This window comes from Trachurus japonicus, chromosome 7 (assembly GCF_045865225.1).
Source record: "Trachurus japonicus isolate A0001 chromosome 7, Traja_1.0".
NCBI lineage: Eukaryota > Metazoa > Chordata > Actinopteri > Carangiformes > Carangidae > Trachurus > Trachurus japonicus.
In genome coordinates, this window is record NC_140913.1 from 7,384,922 (window position 1) to 7,405,974 (window position 21,053).

General features: G+C 42.4%; 1 protein-coding gene across 1 annotated transcript in view; it reads right to left on the reverse strand.

Moving 5' to 3' along the window:
* Positions 1-21,053, reverse strand: part of prkcz (protein kinase C, zeta) — a 106,179-nt gene that overhangs the window by 66,756 nt on the left and 18,370 nt on the right. The gene's annotated exons all lie outside the window — the stretch shown is intronic.

Sequence of the window (21,053 nt, forward strand, 5' to 3'; positions counted from 1 at the left end):
CCACCGTCTGCTCCATGTTGCAGCTGCATCACGTTTGCCCACAAGATGGCAGAAGTGTCTCTGAAGCGATGATGCTGAACAGCAGCATCTTGTGCACACAACTCCTTTTAACCTGATTTTAAACCTTGTGGACTATTTTTAGTGGCCGTTCTGTGCCTATTGGAGCACATCCTGGATGACAGCTACACCTTCCTCAGCACCTGTCTCTGGGACCATTTATAGTTTTTCTTGGGAAAACCGTAGGCTACTGTGCATCACCTACAGATGATCATCTAATGTTGCACTGTCCTGTGTGAGGCAGAGGTCCTGTATATTGAAATTAGGACAAGGAAGACTGCCACCATCCACCCTGTGGGTTTGTTTTTCATGCCAAAAATAAAACCTCTGCTTTAGCAAAGTCATTCTGTCTTTAAAGCCGAAAATCAGTGGTGCTTTCAAGTTCCACCTTTACAGGATATAACAAATCGAATGACTGGGTTGAAACTAATAATGGAAAACATCATTTTTGAAATGAATGATGGAACCAACAACAAAATGACCTTTAATTGTGATGTATTTGTTTGTTTTTGTGATGGAGGCACATACTGGCTGGGTTTCACCAGCACAGACTGTGAGACTAAATCTTAAATCTTTCGTAACACCTGAAGTCGCCTGTTTCATGGCCTTTTTTCTTTCTTTTTTTTAAACTGGATTCATGGAAAACCAAATTCAATTTCAATTTCAATTATCCTTGAATATTTGCTTTCTATGTATTTGTTAAAGAAGCTGATGCTAAAGCGTTTTGCTTTTTATTTGTATAAATTCAACTCAACTCAAACTAACTAACACTAGGTTTGAGATCATGTAAAAAAAAAAAAATGTCTCTACTACTCAGGTTGTCCACCAGAGAGCACTGGCATATTTATTTTCAGCTGTAAAAAGTCTCACTATCCTGGTCACAACTCTTTTTAATAATATAAATGTATCATAATACGTTTAATTGATCTGTATCAAGACTGTTTGTTTGTGCTATGTGACTGTGTAAATTAAAATATTATCATATCACCCACATATCATTAGATATTTAACATTTAAATACAATTGACCTCAAAGATCCAGTGAAGTATTCATAATTCATATATAAATCATCAGAACTAAAACCAGAAGACGCTTCAGTCAAGTTCAGGCCGTGGATGACGTGATGATTAAACCCAGTACAGTAAATTCCACCATAAAAAACAGTGATTATTTTCGGACAGGCACACCCAGAGCTCTCCTCATCTCCCCCGGCCAAACACAGACTTGGACAAATTTATGTCTATCCTTGCCCGCCAGTGTTGCAATACCGGGGAGGTTGTGCAAGCATTTTCTGCATTCCTTCACAGTGAGGGTGGAAGGCTGCTCTCCAGGCCGGACCCACAGCTTTATCAAAGCAACTTTCAACACCTTTTAACTTTATCAGCGGCGCTACCAGGAGCAGGTGGTGTAGTGTAGCACTGATTCACACTGAACGGACAGTCACTGTGACTGGGAGCGGGGTGATCCATCGGAAAACAAGGGCAGCCTGGCTTTAAAGAGGTTCTCCACTGGGAGGAACTGAGCGATTGGAAGTGGAGATAAGACCTTTCTCTTTACTCTGTGTGGTTATTGGCACTCACACGCGGTCCTTTCAGCCACACCAGATAACTTCATTCAAACAAACATCCTCCTCTTTAAGGCCTTACCACAGCTTGTTTTCACATTCTTGAAAGCAGCGATCGTGTTAGTCCATAGGTTTTAAAATATTAGCTTTTCACACTTGATGCCATCAGCGATATCACCACAATGATCAAACAGTTGGAGGAACTACACTACATTCCCCCTCTAATTCTGAAACCTATTCTTCCTTCACTATCACATATTCTGTTCAGTTCATTTCAACCCAACTTTATTTGCACCTTGTTGGCTGGACATACTCAGACTTGCCATAATATGGTACTATATGCATTACTACAATACTACAATTAGAATAAATTCTTTCTTCAAGATTCAAAATTTTATAAAGTGAGACTTTTCAGATTATAAAGCTGGTTTAGATTCTATATTAAAATTGTAAAAGGATCAAAGTGTTCAGTCCACAGAGAAACGCACACAGGCTGTATTCAGAAACTGAGCCGTCAGACCTTTACTTCTGCAACTTAGTGATGTCATCATGCCCAGCCATGCTCCGACCTCTGCCCGCCAGGACCCACCTTGCAAGGATTTGTTTTCTCAAGGTGTTTACAGTACTGCATACTGTTTTGTAAATGATTTGTCAGCTCACTTGTAATACCTTGGCTGGCCACCAGTGGGCCCTGGCTCCCAGGTTGGGAATCACTGGTCTAATCACTGAGAGCATGCAGCCATGCACCCTCACTGGATATCAAAGGTTGACTGTGTGGCTTGTGCTGAAATGTAACAATGGTGCTTCACACGCAGTCAACTTAACCAGAATAACACACACTTAAAAACCCACAATGCTACGCAACATATAATAAAGTTTGGCTAAATCCTAATGGCCAGACTAAATCCTAGCTTTCCTGCTCTTGATAGAGTTTTAAACCCTTTGTCTATAAAGCACTGACAGACCATTGTTCTGTATTACTGTATTACTGTAAGATTGCAGGGCTTTGTACCAAAATGCTTTGGAATCAAAATATCAACAACAACAAAGAAAAACAGGATAACCTGGGCAGGCATGTGGTGCACTCACTGAGCAGAGGAATGCAGACTAAAGGACAAATGCAAGAAAATGGTAGACATATATGAGACGAAGAAAGCAGAGGAGACAGATGAGGACGGGTTATCAGTGTAAGAAAGAGAGGAGAGTCAGACAAATGGGAAAAGCCGGGGAGAGGCCTCTGAAATGAGGCCAGCGGCTCTGCCACAGACAGTTAACAGCACTCAAACACGAGTCAGCTCAACGTAGCAGCTTAGCGGTCCTTCTCTCTCTCTGCTCGGCATGTGGCCACACCGAGGCCGGCGTGAGCGGCCGCATTGTTGTGCGGCTTGTTTGTGCCAGCGTAAGTGGTTGCCCAGTGGGAGCATTATGCAAGGGACCAGCCTTTTGTGGATTAGCCTCCTGAACAGATGTGCTCCGGGCTAGCGCTATTCACTGCAGAGGTTCAATAGTGGGACATGCCAACCACTCCAAATCCAGCTGCACAACAGAACGAGGTCAGCAGCAGAGGTAGAGACCAGACCAGTGGCTTTAAGGCTGTGCTGATTATGTGCTGAACACTTAAAAATAATATCATGGAATAAATAATAAACACACTATTTCTTATTATTATCATGCATTGGGCTGCAAGTCATAATAATGTAGATGCTTGAGTGTCCGGATTATGTCTCGGTGCAGGGTCTAAGGGCAGAGGATGTTGTTATGATGTTGTGTGTAAAACGGGCTATACTGTACAAACTTGCCTTGTCTAGATCAGACAACATCTGAATGCTGGATATCAAACTTCCGAATCAGAATGGCGAGTGTCGGTTAAACTGAAACATGACTCATGCTTTACTTATTACATCTGGGTTTTTTTTTTTAGCTTACTTACTGTAGGCAAAGTTTTTGTGTTGCTACCAACATTTAAACAATATTTTGATTTGAGAAGTATATATTCAACGTGAATGTGAATGTGGCTTCCATTGTAAAGTGCTTTTAATAGCTGGTAAGACTATTAAAGCACCATATAATTGCAGTTAATTTACCAAAGGTATCAAAAAATCATGATTAAGTATCTGAACTCAGGTAGGCATTGAAGCCAGGGCACCACTTAAATCAGGGGGTAATTACCTTTGGCTGAGGTTGTCTGATTATAAAAGACTAAGAGACACCCTATGACCCCAGGTTCATCACCAGAAGGTATTTTACAACTAATGTCCTCTAAGAGCAGCGTTTAACCCTGATCTGGTCCCTCTGGTACAGAAGCATGGCCACCTTCCTGACAGCCCTGCAGGAAGACAGACCTATCTTTGTATAACATGTTTCCTCTCACCTCAACTCATCTCTGAGTCACCATCTTTGTTGTGAGGAGGAAAAAGAACAGCTCTCTTTCAATTTTGCATGAACCGTTCAATACACTGTAAGCTCATAAGCTCTTCCCCGAGAGTCATATGCTGCATGGGCTAACCCATCAGATGTGTCGGAGGGAAAAAAAAAAAAAAAGCTTATGATATAAATGAACTGCAATCCATAAAGCCAACCAGCAGAGGGGTTGTCTTATTTTAAAATGCCCCAGTTCTCAGAGCTCTAATCATTTCTTTCCAGCGGATTTGGGAGATGGGGATTGGTCTCAGAGGCACAGGTTAAAGAGAGTTTGAATCATCGGTCCTTAAGTAAAACATTTCTTCATCTGAAGGGTGATATGACCCAAATTCAAGTTGGATAAGACAACTGCCATGTTACTTAAAGGTTTAGTTCCAACCCAGTTAGTAAAAATAGGAGGAGAGGAGAAAGCACTGCTTTCAGCAAACAGCTGACTTTGTTGGCTGGGCTTTTCCAGAAACCAAGTCACTCTCACAGAGGAAGAAGAAGAATAGATCAGGTCACATTCTAATGTAATGAAGTCGTATCAGTTGTGGATAACGGCAATCAGTACATATACAAAAGACACCCTCTTTAAAGCAGAAGTAAGCGATCCAGTCGTTTTGGCTAACTTCTTGTCAGCGGATGGAGTTAGCAGTCCCCGCCCTCGTCCCTACGTCACCACATTCACGCGCATCCCTTGGCTGCACACACAGAGAGGACCGCCCCTTTATGCCGTTCTCGCTCCTCATTGGATAAAGGTTGTAGGATACAAGGAAAGTTTTTCTCCTTGGCTTACAGCAGAGCAGAGTGACTGACAGACCCGTGTTTCAGACCAAACACTCTATATAAGTGATTGCTGTCAGAAGATATAACTATTTAAGACTTAACACAAACATTCCGCTTACTTCTGCTTTAAGTCAAAAGAAAAGTTCAAATATTTGGAAATCGAGATCAGAAGTGGTTATAAAGAACTGCACAAAGCTGAGATCAGTGGTCTGAATCAGGGCATCAAACACTAGGACCTGAGTGGAAGGATCAATTGCATCCAGATGAATATGTTGTTCTTTTAAAGTATATTTTTTGGGCTCCCATTTAATCGATAGTAGAGAGAGACAGGAAATGGGAGGCAGAGAGAGGGGGAATGGCATGCAGCAAAGGGCCACCTGAGTGGGGATTCGATACAGGGCCGGCTGCAGCGAGGACTATAGCCTCTGCATATGGGGCGCATGCTCTACCAACTGAGCTAAACAACGCCCCCCAGAGGAATATGTTACCTAAACCTACACTTATCTGTTTCCTAGGTTTCTGAATGAATCCTTCCTTTTGACCTCTGTCTGGAACAAAGAGTCCAATTTATATAGAAATGCATACAGAAGCCTCTCCTCTATGGTGGTGACACCTCATTTTTTCTTGTTTCATTACTGGGTGGCCTACATCAGCATGTTGAGGTACACTATGGTTGTAAATGTCAATGTTGGCGTTTAGTTAAGTATCTTACACCGTATACAGTTTACTGTGTGTTTAAGTTTACATCTTGGGGAACATACCGTACGTAGATGCCATAATGTCTGCCTTGCATCAGTGGTACAGGTGGGTTTATATCATCTATCACAGGGGGATGAATGAATCAAACTAGCATGCACGAAGATTTCATCATTTTTGTTCGACTCACTATGACTGAACAGCATAAAGTTCTCAGGCTCAGCTCACACCTGTGTTATTGTGTTGATCCTCTGAGAATATCTAATGATATACAGTAAGTAGTCTGCCAGAAACACAGTCTGGTCTCTCTTACTGCCCAGGAGATCTGTTAGACAGTCACTGAACCAAGAAATATTTTCACTGCCTTCAGCATAGAAATGTTAGAATATTTAGTTGTGAAGCTGAAAGCGTTTCTAAATAAACACCCATCAACCAGCAGGTGAGGATGTTAGCATCTATTAGTGGTATTGGATTATTTTTCTCTAAAAACTACAAAAGATCCTGCCATCAGGACCTGTTGTATTGACACATCAACATTTTATATTATACAAATACATATACAGCCTGTAGTCAACACAACCTTTACTGCTGGTTTGACTGGTAGCTGATCAACTCCTACATGCATCTGTTCACAGAAAAGAAAGCTCTAAACCTGCAGTGAACTACTGTACCTGTCCAGGACTGAACAGCAGACAAGACACCTGGGACATTTAGCAGCTGAAGAGACTTCCTTTCCTTCCTTGCTGCAAACTGAATCAGAGGGTGCTTATCATTGTGTTATTGATTGCTTGAACATACTGCAGCCTAGGGTGGTGGGCGATCTGGCCTGAAGATCATATTATAACACTGTTTTAAGATAGAATCATGATCCACAATCTGAATCACGAGTCTCTGCAGAGACACGGTTGACTCAATATGTGCAACCATGACTAGTTGTGTCACTTCAACTCAACTTCCAGTTTACACTTCTTCCAGATGGTCGTGGTCTTACTAATATTCTTCTGTTGATAGACTGAGTCTCAATTTTTAAATCAGTATGTTAGCAACAGAGCAGCAACAGGGAGTTGACTGAAGCTGTGTTTCAGTCACTATTCCAAATGTAGTTTATCATCTGACAGAAACAGAAAAACATTTTTATGAGAAAAAACTTCATTGTGAATTCAACTGTAATAAAATACTGTGCAGAAAGTAGGAGAGAAGGAAACAGATATAGAGCAGAAAGCAGCTGACAGTAGGCAGAATGAAAATAGCCTACGACATGGTCTAGACAAAAACTAAGGTTTGGCCTAGTCTTGAATATCAGGACACCAAAGACATTTTTACTTTTACACTCTAATTTCACTTTTGGTACGTATGTATTGTCACTACAGCCTCTACACACAGCCCAGTGTGGTGTCAAGAGGAAATGTTTGCCTGACGGTGGCAGTAAATGAAAGGTCAAGAAGTCACCAAAATCATTAAGTGCCTTCCCCTGGGGGCTATATATAAAGCAAGACGAAATCCCACAGCAGTCTGGTTGAGCTGTTGAGATATCTCGCTCTGGACTGAGCAGTTGGATGGATAGATATTGCCAGTTTGGGTTTGGAGGGAAAGTGTTTGCAACTTGTGTTGAGGAAAAGATAAGAGAGAGGCCCTGCACCACCGGAACCACTGGATGACCTTTTGACCCTGCAGCCATAATACTATAGCACACAGCCTACAGAGATTTTTCTGTATTGGTCCTGCTTAACCCAGACCCTCAAAGTATTTTCTGCCATTTATTTGCGCGCCAATTCTATGACGAGAGGAGAAATCTAACCTGCCTCCTATCTTGAGCACTAAAAGTTAAAGTCCCACTCCCGCGACCCTTTTCGGCCATTTTAAAACCAGCTCATTAGCCATGCACATTAGCAATTCACCTCTGGGGGGTGGGCGGAGACTGCGCTGTTTTGCACCCGCCCAGCCACCTCCTCGCACCCCACCCACCGGTTGCTGACAGCTGGACATTGTACAATTACAGATTCAGCGCATTTAGTGTAAAACTCCACGCTGGGATTCGATCCCAGACTGGAGCATAGTCCTTGCTCACAGTGCAAGCTGCTCTACCAGGTGAGCTATACCTATTATACCTTGACAGCTACACCGAGCTGCCAAGCCTTTCACCTCTAAGCCAGATGAAGAACGGGGCGGCAGCTTGTAGCACTAGTGCCCTCCCCTGGAGCTGTGACACATCAGCTCCAGTCTCCCTGAAACTGCCAGTTTGAGTCTGCCATTGGTTCACAGCAGTTTGAAGGCAGAAAAACTCAGAAATGCAATTTTGCACTTCCTTTTCTGCTGATATGTGCTCTAACACAAGAAAAATGCCACAGGAACATGTGAAAAGCTCAAAAAACACGATTTTCACGGGAGTGGGTCTTTAAAGAGGGGCTTTAGAATGGAAAGGATGTATGGCTGAGACGCAGCTGCAACCTGTCAAGCGGTGAGTTATACACAAGGCAGCCTGTTCTTGGGCTTATTAAATGGAATCCACGTAGGTCCAACTACCCCCCATTGAAAATCACACCTAAATGTCAAATTCCTGCTTCTTTTACATCTTCAACAGACTGAAATTAATTTGGGCTCAACCGTTTTTCATTTGTTGTCTTTCCTGAAGAGAGATTTCCTGGGTCCCAAGATGAGAACGTTACTTGAGCAAAGACAAGTATGAATATGAAAAGGAGGAGCTTAACCTGCGTAGTAATAATGTGAATGCATCAGACACACACGGCTGTGATTCCTCACAGAGGCCAGAGAATCGTTTTTTTTTTTCCTTTTTTTCATCAAGGCGTGCAGGGGCCTGTCTCGCACTGACTCGCAGGCCCACACAGTACACACAGCTCACTAGGACACCGTAATGAGAAGTCAGTCCATTGCTTCTTGAAGCTTACAGCTCAATGCAATCACTCCTGGGAAATCAGGGATTCCTCGATGGCCAAGAGACCAAGGCTGATGTCCTGCTGCTGGGGGTTAGGGTTGGCTTTGATGGCTCACACAGTCGCTGCATTATGTAATCAGTGTACAAACAAGGACAAGTGACAAAATAAAAGTTGAACTACATACATGCACAGTTGGTGATGTGAAAATAAAGAGACGGACAGTCTCTGAAGCTAATTCCTTGATTCCGTCACAGTAAGTTTATGCTCTGATTAGAGGTGTTGTCTCCATGTCAGACAACATATGAACTACGTCAGTGACAAGTTACACAATGTTCTGATGCTCGTAGCCTCGTACACAGCGTCTTCCTGTTAACAAAGCGGCATGATAACATTCTTTGTTACACTGGCTTAACAACGACTTGCTGTTCTGTTTACAATGATCCAGATGAACTCTCACTCTATGAGAAACCCAAACTATCTCAGCTATGCTAATATCAGCTTGGATACTGAGGAATGTCGTGTTTGCCCAAGGTCAGGCTCCACCTCATCATTCAGATTATTCTGAGTTCTGACTTAATAAAAACAGGAGTACGGTGAGCAGCACAAGAAGTCAGTTATTTCAAGCTATACTATTCTTACATTAAAAATGGACTGATGTCTTTATAAGGTGACAGGTGTTTCTTGACTTGACAAACACAGAGATTTATCACCAAAATCTGCAGATGTCCTCAGTTTGAGTTAGGGTCTTTTAGCCTCTTTTAGCTCTTTGTTTTTGTGTTATAGATATAACCTTTGTTCCAGGGGAGTGGAGATAAAAACAGAGGGAATTTTTCAGTCGACCTGGAGATTCACCTCCATATTAATAATTTTGTGATTTTGTGCGATTATGCACACGGAAATACATATTTTGATGTGGCTCAGTTGTGACTGGCTGACATCTTATTTATTTATTTAGTGTTATTATCATTACTACAACTACTATTTTTACTGTTATCATTTTTATTTACTTAATTTATTTTATTTTCTATTTTTTTTATTTCTCTACCTCGCGCATTATGTTAATATTATTTCTTTACTTTGTTTAAATTATTGTTAGGTCAAGGTGAGGTCATTCTATAATAAGCCTTTCGGGTTTCCGACCTCACCTGCACATTTTTCGTATCTTCCTCCCTACCAAGAGAGATATGTGCATGTATTTGTTCTATTTTATATGTGCAAATGAATAAAGTCTAAAAAAAGGAAATAATCTCAAAGGAATCGACTCTTAATTGGCTGGAAGTATTAAAAAAGCAGATATAATTGGGTATTTTCCCAAAGCGCTGACCTGCTCCTGTATGTTTGTAGAAGCAACACCACTGGATCCAGCTGCTCGTATTTCATCACCAATTTAACTGTACATATTCTCTTATCATCAATTACTATTTACTGTATGAGAGAGAATAGTACAGTAGAGGTAATAGATTATTTTCAGTGCTGTCAATGTTGCGTGCCCACACATAATGACAAAACAAACACAATACAATGCCAACTGATTTGGCAAAACCTCCACAGAAATCAAATGGGACAGTGTGTGAGACTGGACAGGAAATACCCCTGGAGGGTGAAAGTTGACTGGAGTTCCTCCCTGTGCGCTGCTCTCTCAACAGCTCATCCTCTGCTGAGGCTTCATTTGATTTATTACTTTACACATCATACAAGGCCACTTTACTCTCCTCTCCCTCTGTGTGTGTGTGTGTGTGTGTGTCCCTCTCTTCTGCACAGCTGAACACACTGCAGTCATCACACAATCATACTCATCTGCATGGCAACTGGATCATCCGAGCCATTACAGCCAGAGGGGGAAGTCAATTGAGTGGTGTGGCATCAGAGCTGTGATAAACAGTGTTGAGAGGCTGGCGGTCTGCGTTGGACTGGGCTGCTGGAGAGACCTAGTGCAGCTCAGCACCTGTCAACAGCTGTGACAACAGACAAGGAGTGGGTTGCATTTCGACGCCGTCCGATGCAATGCCACATGTACAGAAATGTGACAAATTACTGCAGAGCATCACCATCCCTCTCCCAGGGAGGACATGCAAACCCTCATGAGGGTGTAAGCAGCACCACAACAGGTACAGTAGTTACACCTGTAAGCAGACACAGGAGTCAGCTCAACTGTAGATTTACAGCTACAAGAGGTAAGACAAAGTTTAGTTACTATTTCCAATGATGTTCAAGATAGTCAAGTTCTACAAGATACTGATCAGGTTTGTTTAGCACAGATGGAAGCTTACTCACCAAGCAGTTTATTAGGAATGCCATAATAACACTGGATGGTTCCTGACTTGGCTCAGACCCATCTTCAAGATACTATGCCTTCACTTTGATTTCAGCTACACACCTGTAACATTTTGTGCCTGCATCTTAGACAGGTGTGACACTGAACAGCAGCCAAGGCACTGAAAATAACTACAGTCTCTTCAGGACCATAATGACTCACACAAACACAGACGCGAATGGTGTAAACAACAGAACCAGCCACATAGTTGTGGCTGATAACAAGACGGGTTCTCTGTTACCTTGCTCCAGTCCAAAGAATGTAAAACTTTGCAATCAAAGCTATGATATGCTGTGGGAAGTAAAAATCTTATTTCTTGTCTATCTGCCCACATAATATCAATACAGCAACAGCAACATTAAAGGGATAGTTCAACATTTTGGCAAATTGGCCTATTGCCATAATCCCTATAGTCTAGTAGGTTCGTTACCTTTAATTGTCGATGCAAGCTATTTTTAGAACGGCGGAGCAGAGCCGCGAGCTGCTCAGAGTTACACTACGGAGGCTAATGGGATGTCTTGGTTTCCCTCATCAAACTCATAAAATACACAATCCAACAACTCCAAAACGCTCTTGTAGACAAGTTGTGACCTGCAGAACAGAACAGAACGTTATGAGACAGAGTTGTTTTTGAGGTAAATTCATGCAAAACCGCTGATGTGCATTCCCGTTGGGGGCAGTTTTTTGGCAAGCAGTCTCTGCATTTGCACCAACAATTAAAGGTAAGGTAATGATTTTGCTGTTGTTTAATATAATATGCTACAAATGTAGAACTTGAGTTATATTCAGCCTTTTAAGATACAAAATAATGAATATATGAACCTTCTCCTTCTGTTTACAGCCAACAGCATGTTATGAAAAGGAAAATCCAGGAACAACTAGAATACTTAACTTGTGTGTTTCAGCGAAATGGCCCATTAAAAGACAAACATATAGTCTTAACACAAACCCAGTGCTGTCTCAGGAGAGAGCTTCTGTCATCCACGATGCATCATTCCGGTCAGTATAGAAACCACAGTGTGTTAAGGGCAGAACAATGGCACTCTGCTGTGCCACCATCAATGCTCCACTAACAAGGCTACCATTGACAGCTTCAGAACTATGTTAGCTCTGTATTGGGGGGCTATGCTCCTGAGAAATAAACCTACCCTAGTCCAGATGACTTCACAAGAGACAACCACAGGGGGTGCAGGAAATGTTCTGAGCAGGATTGGCTTATGAAGGCTGCTACTGATATTCTTACAGATCCTAAACCTGTGATGTCAAGGTTTTCCATGTCTTTGAATTCTTACTTCACATACATTTCTGTGAGCCAGATTAAGATTAGTCCTGTTCAAGATTCGTCTCCATATTCAACGTCATATACAATCCAGACGTGAGTTCCAGATGAATGCAGCCAACTACTGATAGACATGACATCATTTATTTGCAAATCAAACATATCCTCACAGAGCTGGCAAACTTCTGCATTCAGATCAATGCTAGAAAGCTTCCCAGCTGCTTGGTTATCAGCAGCGGGGAGAACATGTGGGTGTGCTGCAGTGCAGCAGGGAGGCCTGACACATTACAAAACCACTGTTGCTATTTCTGGAGCCCGAGATGCTTATAAGTCAAGAGGTGTGCGGAGCATTATGGGTGTGGAGTCCGAATGCATGTCCAGCTGCTCTCATTAGTGGTAACCACAAATGACATATGGCATATGACATTCTCATTCCATCTAAATGAGCAAATGACTCGCTAGAGGCAATTAGTCAAGGTGAGGGAAATAATGTGTGACATGTCTGCTAAGTTCTGAAAGGTATCTTCTGCTGCTGACACAGGACCTCACCATGAGCTGGACAGAGACGTAGAGGATGGATCTCTTACAGTGTACTGATGTTTTCATTGATTTGTTCAATCAAATGGTGGCAATTTATAGCAAAGCAAGTCAGATATGTGAACTGGTTAAATAGTTAGCATTTATTTATGCTTACACACTGTTAGTGTTAAAATGAAAACTCTTGCTCTCTGTGCTAACAAGGTTTGTAATTAGACAGGATTGGTTGAAGCTCGAGGTGTCTGGACTTGTCTTTTTATGAGACTGTCATTGGTTCAGTGCAATTCCAAGGTGGAAAAACTCAGTCATGGTGTTCACAGATAATTATGAGCATGGTACCTCTTGCATTATACAAAAAACTAAATACGGACTTATTAACAATGTAAAAAAAAAAAAAGATTTTGAATTGAGGTCTTAATAATACTTTAAAAGAGGATATAGAAATTATTGTCAATATCCAATATCCAAAACTCATTTTCACAAAAAAAAGAAGAACTCTGATTGAACACTGAATACTAAGGAAATCTGATAAAGGTAGAAAGAAAGTTGACCAGAGTAAAAGTCCAAACCCTGTTAGTGAAACTTTTACAGATACAACTTGAATGGAACTGGAGGAACAGTTTGTTGTGTTTGAAGGGATCTGACCTGACATGAACCGCCATGAGTTACACATACAGTACAGGAGTTACACTTATTAATATGACACACAGGATACTAAAATAATTTTTTATCAGCAGTGAGTCATTACAACAGTCATGAGTCAGACTTCTTCTGTTTGAGTTGTATGAGTTCATTTTACAAAGCCAGAACCTTTTTTTTTGTTTTGTTTATTTTTTGTGACGAGTAAAAATCTGAGCAACATACACAGCTCCAGAGCTTCAAAGCAGCGGAGCAGCTTTAATACACTACAGCCAAAGCCACAATTGGCAGCTAATTCTGTGGGAAACACTGAAATCAAATTGTAAATACAGAGCAGGAGGCATCACAGCTGACACAGCTTGAAGGACAATAGTGGTTATTTTAAACATTACCTTACAGAACAATTACTGCAATTATTGCTATCAACCGTTACCATAACATAAGATTACATGTATCATGACAGAAGATTTTAGCCTACAAGTGTCTAAGTACTATCTTGAATGTGCCCCCTCCCTCCGTCACCAAGCCGGATACTGCATGCCTGGGTACAGGTGCAAGCTGTGAAAGCAGCACACTGAGCCCTCGACAGCTACTGAAATGCAGACCTCCACTCCAAAGCAGCAAGGCAGTGATAACCTCCCTGGGGGGGAACCAAAGAAAAACTTGAAATGAAGGCCAGAGACATTGCTCATCTTACGGCTGCAAACAAAAAAAAGAAGAGGCAGCCAAAGCACCGGTGAGAAGAAAACCCCAAGACCGTTCCCAATAACAGTTGTTGAGGATAACAACTCAGCTGTCATTATGGAAATTCTGAGAAAGCCCACAAGAAAGGAGAAGTAAGAGAGAACTGAACGACACAAAGTTTCTCAGTCACAAAGAGAAACAGCAGTCCATCTGCTACTCAGACAGCTAGTTGTGCTGTAGAATGCATGTACAGAAACTGTTTTCAAGTGTATTTTGAATGAGTTGCAGTGATTTTCCAAGGACATGTTTGGTAAAATATGAAAAAAGTGTGATGTATTGTCAATATGTTATGACATTCATAGTCCCAATTACCTAAGACCTTGTTTCTGCTGTGTTGAAAGAAAATGACTTTATAAATGTCTTTGTAAATGCTTCATGTGTGAAATCTTTCCCTCACACTGAGGAATCACACTGGACAAAGGATTGAGAAGCAAAAATATTCGCCTGGTTTGATGCAGTCTATTAACATTCTCCCTCTGTGGCCCCCTGCCCCTGCCCCTTTGTCTTTCAGTCGTGCCCGGCGTGTCCCAGACTAAAGTAAGTCATCACTGCCGCACTGGCTTCTACACTCTGACAGTTGAGTCTTGCGATGCGTGAAGGACCTCCATGCTGACTCGTGTGGGTCTCTCTCCTTCTCTCTCTCTGTGCCTTCTTTCAATCTCCCAGCAGAGCTTCACAGTGCACCGTGTGCTCATCAGCACCAGTACTAGCTATGTAACACCCACCCACATCCAGGCAGTGACAGACTGACTGTTACATTTCAAAAGATACCTGAATTTAAACACTATAGTCTGTCTGCATTAGCTTGCATTAGGCTTATTAGCTAAAATATCTCAGTTTTGCTACGGCTTGTTGAACTCAGTAATGTCTTCAGTGCACTGTGATTCATCAGTCATGTTGACTCTTTAGGAGAGATTCCATTTTTTGTCCTTTTGGGACTCGTGTGGACATCACAGCAGAGTCTTTTTGCCTTTATCTGACAGCTGACGGTGGAGAGGGGTGGGGGGTCGGGGGGTGGAGGATATGCAACAATGATCTCCATTAGGATGCAAACTGAGGATGCTGCAGCTACATGGTCTTACAGCTCTAGACCACTAGTTGTAGTTTTGGGAATGTGTCTATATCTCACCTGTGTCACATGTCCCATTGTCACTGATGCTGTCCCACTGAACTGATGCAACACAGATGCTGCACTGACAACCCAACACCCCAGCAGACAGTCTGTCACAAAGAGCTGAGCATTAGTTTTAAGACCCTCATCCTTTCTCTGGTATCACGACATGTTTTGACCCCTATTTGTCATATGAGCTAAGCTCTGACAGCTGGAGTCAGACTGGGAGCTGGTGAGACATGGTTACACTGACATGCTAACAGGCAGCAGTGGAGGTACATTCACCCTGAGCCGGCAGGAGCAGCAGCACCGGGCTCAACTCAGATTCAGCTCAGTGGTCACAGCAGAAACTGCAGGTCATGTGACGGATTCTGAGCCAGCAGGAAGGTGACACACACACACAACCATTACTAAAAAAAAACTGCTGAAAAACCATTGCACACACTCCATCAGGAGTCTCTGTATTATTACAGTCATCAGATCCAGCGTAGTGCTTTTCATGTGTGTATACGGATGTAATGTGGAACATTTTTGTCACTGATGACCTGAACATCCAGACTGTTTACCTGACATAGTCTGGTAGTAACTCCTCCGTCAGCTGGAGGTAAGACTGCAAACATCAGGGATAAATGAGGTCACTGTGTGTAATTAGTCGTAGCAGGAAGTGTGCCACGGCGGTGGAAACTTCGCTTCAAGAAGATCAAGTGTTTAACCTTGTTAACATATCCATATGGTGTTTTTTAAGATAATACAACACATAGCCTACCATAATTGAAATACATGCCAACTGCGCTAACCATTCTGATGCATCTGCTCGTCTCTGATTTGCTGCACAACAGACTCCACTGCTGAGTCCGCTGAGGCTCAAACATCTGGCTGAGTCTGTCTGATGTTTCCTTCTCTGACCATCTTGATGCTCTCTGTTCTTTCTGCCGTCAACCTGCAGCAGGCAGCCAGAGTGAGGCACAAGACCTGATCCTGAGTTTCTCAATAAGTAAGTAAGAGCTGATGCGCTTGCAGCCCCAGTTCCCCCAAAATCCAACTAATATCAGCATAGTTTCTAGTCTGGAGGGAACTTCAGTGTCAGCACTTGCAAGCTTATAATGTTTCCAATAAACAAGTAACCAGCCTCTTTTTCAAATTACTATCTGCTCTGAAATTCTGGTTTTCACTCCTCTGCCATTACACTGATATCTCCACAGAGAGAGTGGGTCTAGTTCATGTTGTTCCCATGACTGCTGACAACAGTAACGATGTTCAGTACATCAGTGAGATTGCTCTACAAAATGAGACTTTCTGTTTGCTACAGTGATGCAGTTCCACGGTGCATGGAGAAGGAAAACAGTGGGAGGAGGTCTACTGGTACGTATGAGGAGCAAGGCTGCTTTCATCATAGATTCATCTGACAGCTATTTTAGGGCTGATCCATTCATTGTTTTGTCTATAAACTGTGGGAAAAAAACTGAAATGTGTTGAAATGTCTTGCTGACCGACAATCCACAAGCCCAAGGTATTTCAGATATCAGATATCAGAAAAGCAGCCAATCCTACGTTTTGAGAAGTTGGAACCATCAAATGTTTTTTGTTTGAGTTATTCGGCTATCAATACAGCTGGTTCCAGCTGGCTACAACTTGTTCAATGTCTTTGCACAGATGATTTCTATTTTTTCATTCAAGTATTACTTGTAGTAAGGGTGCCATGTTGGCCCTGGGATTAAGGTGCCAAACATGAACCACAGCAGGCCCAGGTCATGTCCATGCTGTGAACCTTATGACCCTTTTCCACTAGCACGACTCGGCTCGGCTCAGGTCTACTTGTTTTTTTGCTTTTCCACTAGCCCCTACCTGGTACCTGGTATTTTTTTGGTAACGCCTCAGCTCTGGTTCCAAGCGAGCCGAGGCGATACTGAAACGTGACGTCAACCGACTGCCTGATTGGCCAGAGCATCGTCACTGGAAGAGTCGCAAGCCCGACGTCAGACACAAGAATCAAACCAGCTAAATTTAAAAACACACCGACAACTGAGACTGTTGTTGTTCTTACACCTGAGTTAATTGACTGCTGTGTGGAAAACCAGGCTGTGGTCCGTAATCGAGGTGCAGACGAGTGAGTTTGGAGCTGACGAGAGGATCAAAAAGAGAGAGCGAGACGACGCGGCCGTAGCTGCCGAGTTATGACGACCCCGCCCACACTGAGGAGGAACTATGAAGAACTCAGCTGTAATGGAAAAGCATCTAAACCGAGTTGAGCCAAGCTGAGTAGAGCTGTAACTGTGTATTGGAAAAGGGTCAATAGTTACATGTTATCCCCATTTCTTTATTGATGGCTAACTTATTAAGACAACAAAAAAAATTTTAAAACTGGGTTTGTGCTTTGTTTCAAGAGGAGGCCAAAAAATGCTCCTTCACTTCAGCAACCACTTTGCAAAGGTAGCGGTGCACAGACAGTCATCACACTCTGGTGAGTCCAATCAGATCTAATAGCTATCCTCACAGACATCAACTAACAATCGACATCAAAAAGTTCAAAAAGCTTTCTGTATGTAAATAAGTATCTAGCCATTCTGAGAGGCCACAGTTCTCACACATTATAGAGACAAGTAAACAAGACATCTGGCAGGTTTCTATAGTTACAAAAGAGCATTACACAACTGTCTGATGCTCATTCTCAGAGAATAGATGGGTAAACCAAGGTGACCCAACTCCCCTGTGTGATGCAGTGTTTACAAGTCAAGCACAATTCAGCCTGAACACGAGGACAGTGAGGACCAGCTGCCCCTCAGAAGCTCTGTAAACACTATAACTTTGAATTTTAACCTATGAGAACCTGGGCCAACAACCTGAAGTCATTTGTTCAGTTTAATGTCACATTGTTTCATAGTTTCTTCCACGACACACCTTCACTGGCGAGAACAATACACACTTCATAAATGCACAGTATGTTCTAACAGGAAGAAAACCACTAACAAATCACTGTCACACTGCTAAAACCAAGACACCCTGTATTCTGTTGCATTTTAATCAGACTGGATGAGCTGGATGTCAACTATTGATGTACGTGTACATAATATATATAATACTATCAATAATGCATGGATTTCTCCACTAGGGATGTGGATAGAAAGCAGAAAATGAATATGGTTATCAGTGGTGTAATTCATTCAACACAACATGAATGAAATCCATAAAGAACTTCCAGTTCACAATGAGAGCAGCATAATAGAACAAAGCATCCTCAACTAGCTACCTATTATTGGCATATGATTAAACAGACTTTAAGGGTCTGCCATGTTGCATCAGAAGATGGCTTTGCCTCAAACAGTCATTAAATGGCACTGGGTATATGGGAGTTGCTGCCACTGTGCTGAAGTCATTGGACCAAAGCCCAACCTATATCTTCAGTGCAACATACACTAGTTTAAAACTGTCTCTTTCCCGGGATAATGGCTCTGATGTGTAGATACTAGATGCTCCGCTGTGCTGTATTTCTAGGTAAAACGAAAACACTGAATTCCCTTTGACCTTCACTGGGATATGGAGTTCATCATGAAACATTCATGTGGGCAGAACACAAACAAAGGGTTCATTTGAAGCAGGATGAGGAAAGGTGAGCAACAGAATCTAGAGACCCACAGAATTACTCTGTTGTTTTGATCACATCTGGTGCTGATGGGTTTTTGTTCTACTTTAAGTATTATCTCTAAGACTAATAGTGGACCTAATGGTGGTATTTCATCATTATGAGAAATATTGCAGCTTGGAGATAGACATCTATGTCTGAGGACTCACATTAACCAAAAACAAGTTCTTTGTTCTCCACAAATCTTTTGATGTAACAGTCAGTCAATGTATTTGTCACTGGGGGAGACAAAATTTAGGGAATCTTGTCTCTGACTAGGAGACTATGTGGACATTTAAATGGTAAATTGACTGCACGTATCTAAAGCCATTCTAGTCTCAAAAGCCACTCCAAACACTTAGGGATATGTGCCAAATTCACTCATGCACACATGTTCATTCATCAAAGCACAGACCTTACAGACCTTACGATTAGCGAATGACCCGCTCTACCTCCCGAGCTACATTTGACAGGAAGCTTCCAGCCAAACACGCTGTCAGGTTGTGTGAGATCCAATGATCCAGAGTTGCTCTTAACATTCATTTTTTAATCTGTCTCTGTCTGAGAACCTAAAGGCCTCGTGGGAGGTAAATTACAACTGTACATCCCTTTGACAGAAAGGTCAGGGTAAGCAGTAGATCACTGTCAGCGGTGAAAAGTAACTGAGTACATTTACTCAAGCGCTGCAATTAAGGACAACTATGAGACAGATGGAAATCTGGCCAGCAGTGCCCTTCTTGGGTCCAACAGTTGGAGGGGCAACAAATACTCCACCGCAAACTGAACGGGCTCAGAAGTGCAAGGCACACAGAAACACAGCTCTTAACAGTGATCAAGTGTTTTGGAATAAATTGTTCTTGGGTGTCGCACTTGATACTTATGTCTCATAATGTCGACAGTTGTGATCAATATCCTGCAATCAAAAAAAACAAATCACAGACTTCTCCTTTAATGCCACGGAGGAAATGATTGGTCTCTGGCTCAGCACTGCCTGTGGCACCGCAGATCACACTGTGGCCGTAGCCGCTGCTTAATGGACGGATAACATTAAAGAGACCAGAGGTGTTAAACCAGGAAGCTGTGTGACATCACGCCAGTAAACAAAGCAGCTGTTCTTGTCTGGAGGCTACTATAGCGTTCACTGACTGTTGTTGTTGGAAGCCTGCTGTATTTTCATCCTAAGGCGGTGGGTCACAGCTTCAGTGCGGTGATTAATTCCTGCAAGTACATTACATAACACTATTGTTACTGATGCAGCTGATGAACTGGTCCCGCTTTATGTTCCTGCATGTAACAGTGAATTAATTCTGCACTGCTGCACTGATGTGATGCAGTCTGTTGTCTATAAGACACCATTAACCTCAATTGATTCCATTCTATTTTTGTGCCTCTTTGTAAAAGAGATGGTTTCACCGACAATGGCTCAGACAAAAGACTAATATTTGGAAATAGACAAATCCATATTTAAGAGCAGGCACATACACATAAGGTCTGAAAAGCTCACTGTCAGCTGTTTGGACAGCAGCTGAAAAACGTGTCTAAACATCCCAAAAAAAAGTGTTACAGTGACGGAAACTTCACTTTCAGAATAAACTTTCTGTCTGGGGATCTGTGGGTCGGGCCTCTGAGTTGCATATTGCATTGCATTAGTCATGTGATCACGATGACTAATCTGTCAGGAGACACAGATCCTGATTCTTCCTATAAAGATGGTGGTATGATGTTCTGGCCCAATCGCCCACCCCTAGCTACTGTCAGTGGGCAACAGCACAGTAGAAATACATGAACACAGACTTCTGATATCCCCTGTTGACATTTCACAGTCCTGGGTTTCCCTCTGGACTTGAGATGCTGTGAGCAAGCTCCTTGCTGGTTTTCTTGTTAATATTAAATGTGACTTTGTGATTTGTCTTTCTTTTTTTTGTGGTAATACTCCTGTATACACCCAAGCTTAATAGAATAAACTTTACCCATGAGGTTGAACTCCACCCAGCCACTGCACCACCAACAGCAGGTGGGAGTCCATAAATAAGGACACCCTCTCTCTGGCCCTCTCTTGATTTCTAAGACACTGGTGTACGCTGCTGGCTCTTGCATCATACATCCCATAGTGGGTCTGTGTGGGTGTCAGGGAACCAAGACAAAAAAAATGCAAAGTCCAAATGAACAGCATGAGTGTGTAACTGCCACCCAAGACGCCATCAAACAGCCACTTGTTTCCTTGAATAGTGAGCGTGAGTAAATGAGTGCAGGGGCTATGAAAGGAAGAAGAAATCATTATTGTGGGGTCGGGGGAGTTTTTCTGTTACTCCTTGAAGTCTCCTCTGACTCCCCAGTGTTTACTACTTTTTTGATACAACTGACAAAAGGGAACATTGTCTGACTCAGATCCCAATGCCAGAATAATGTA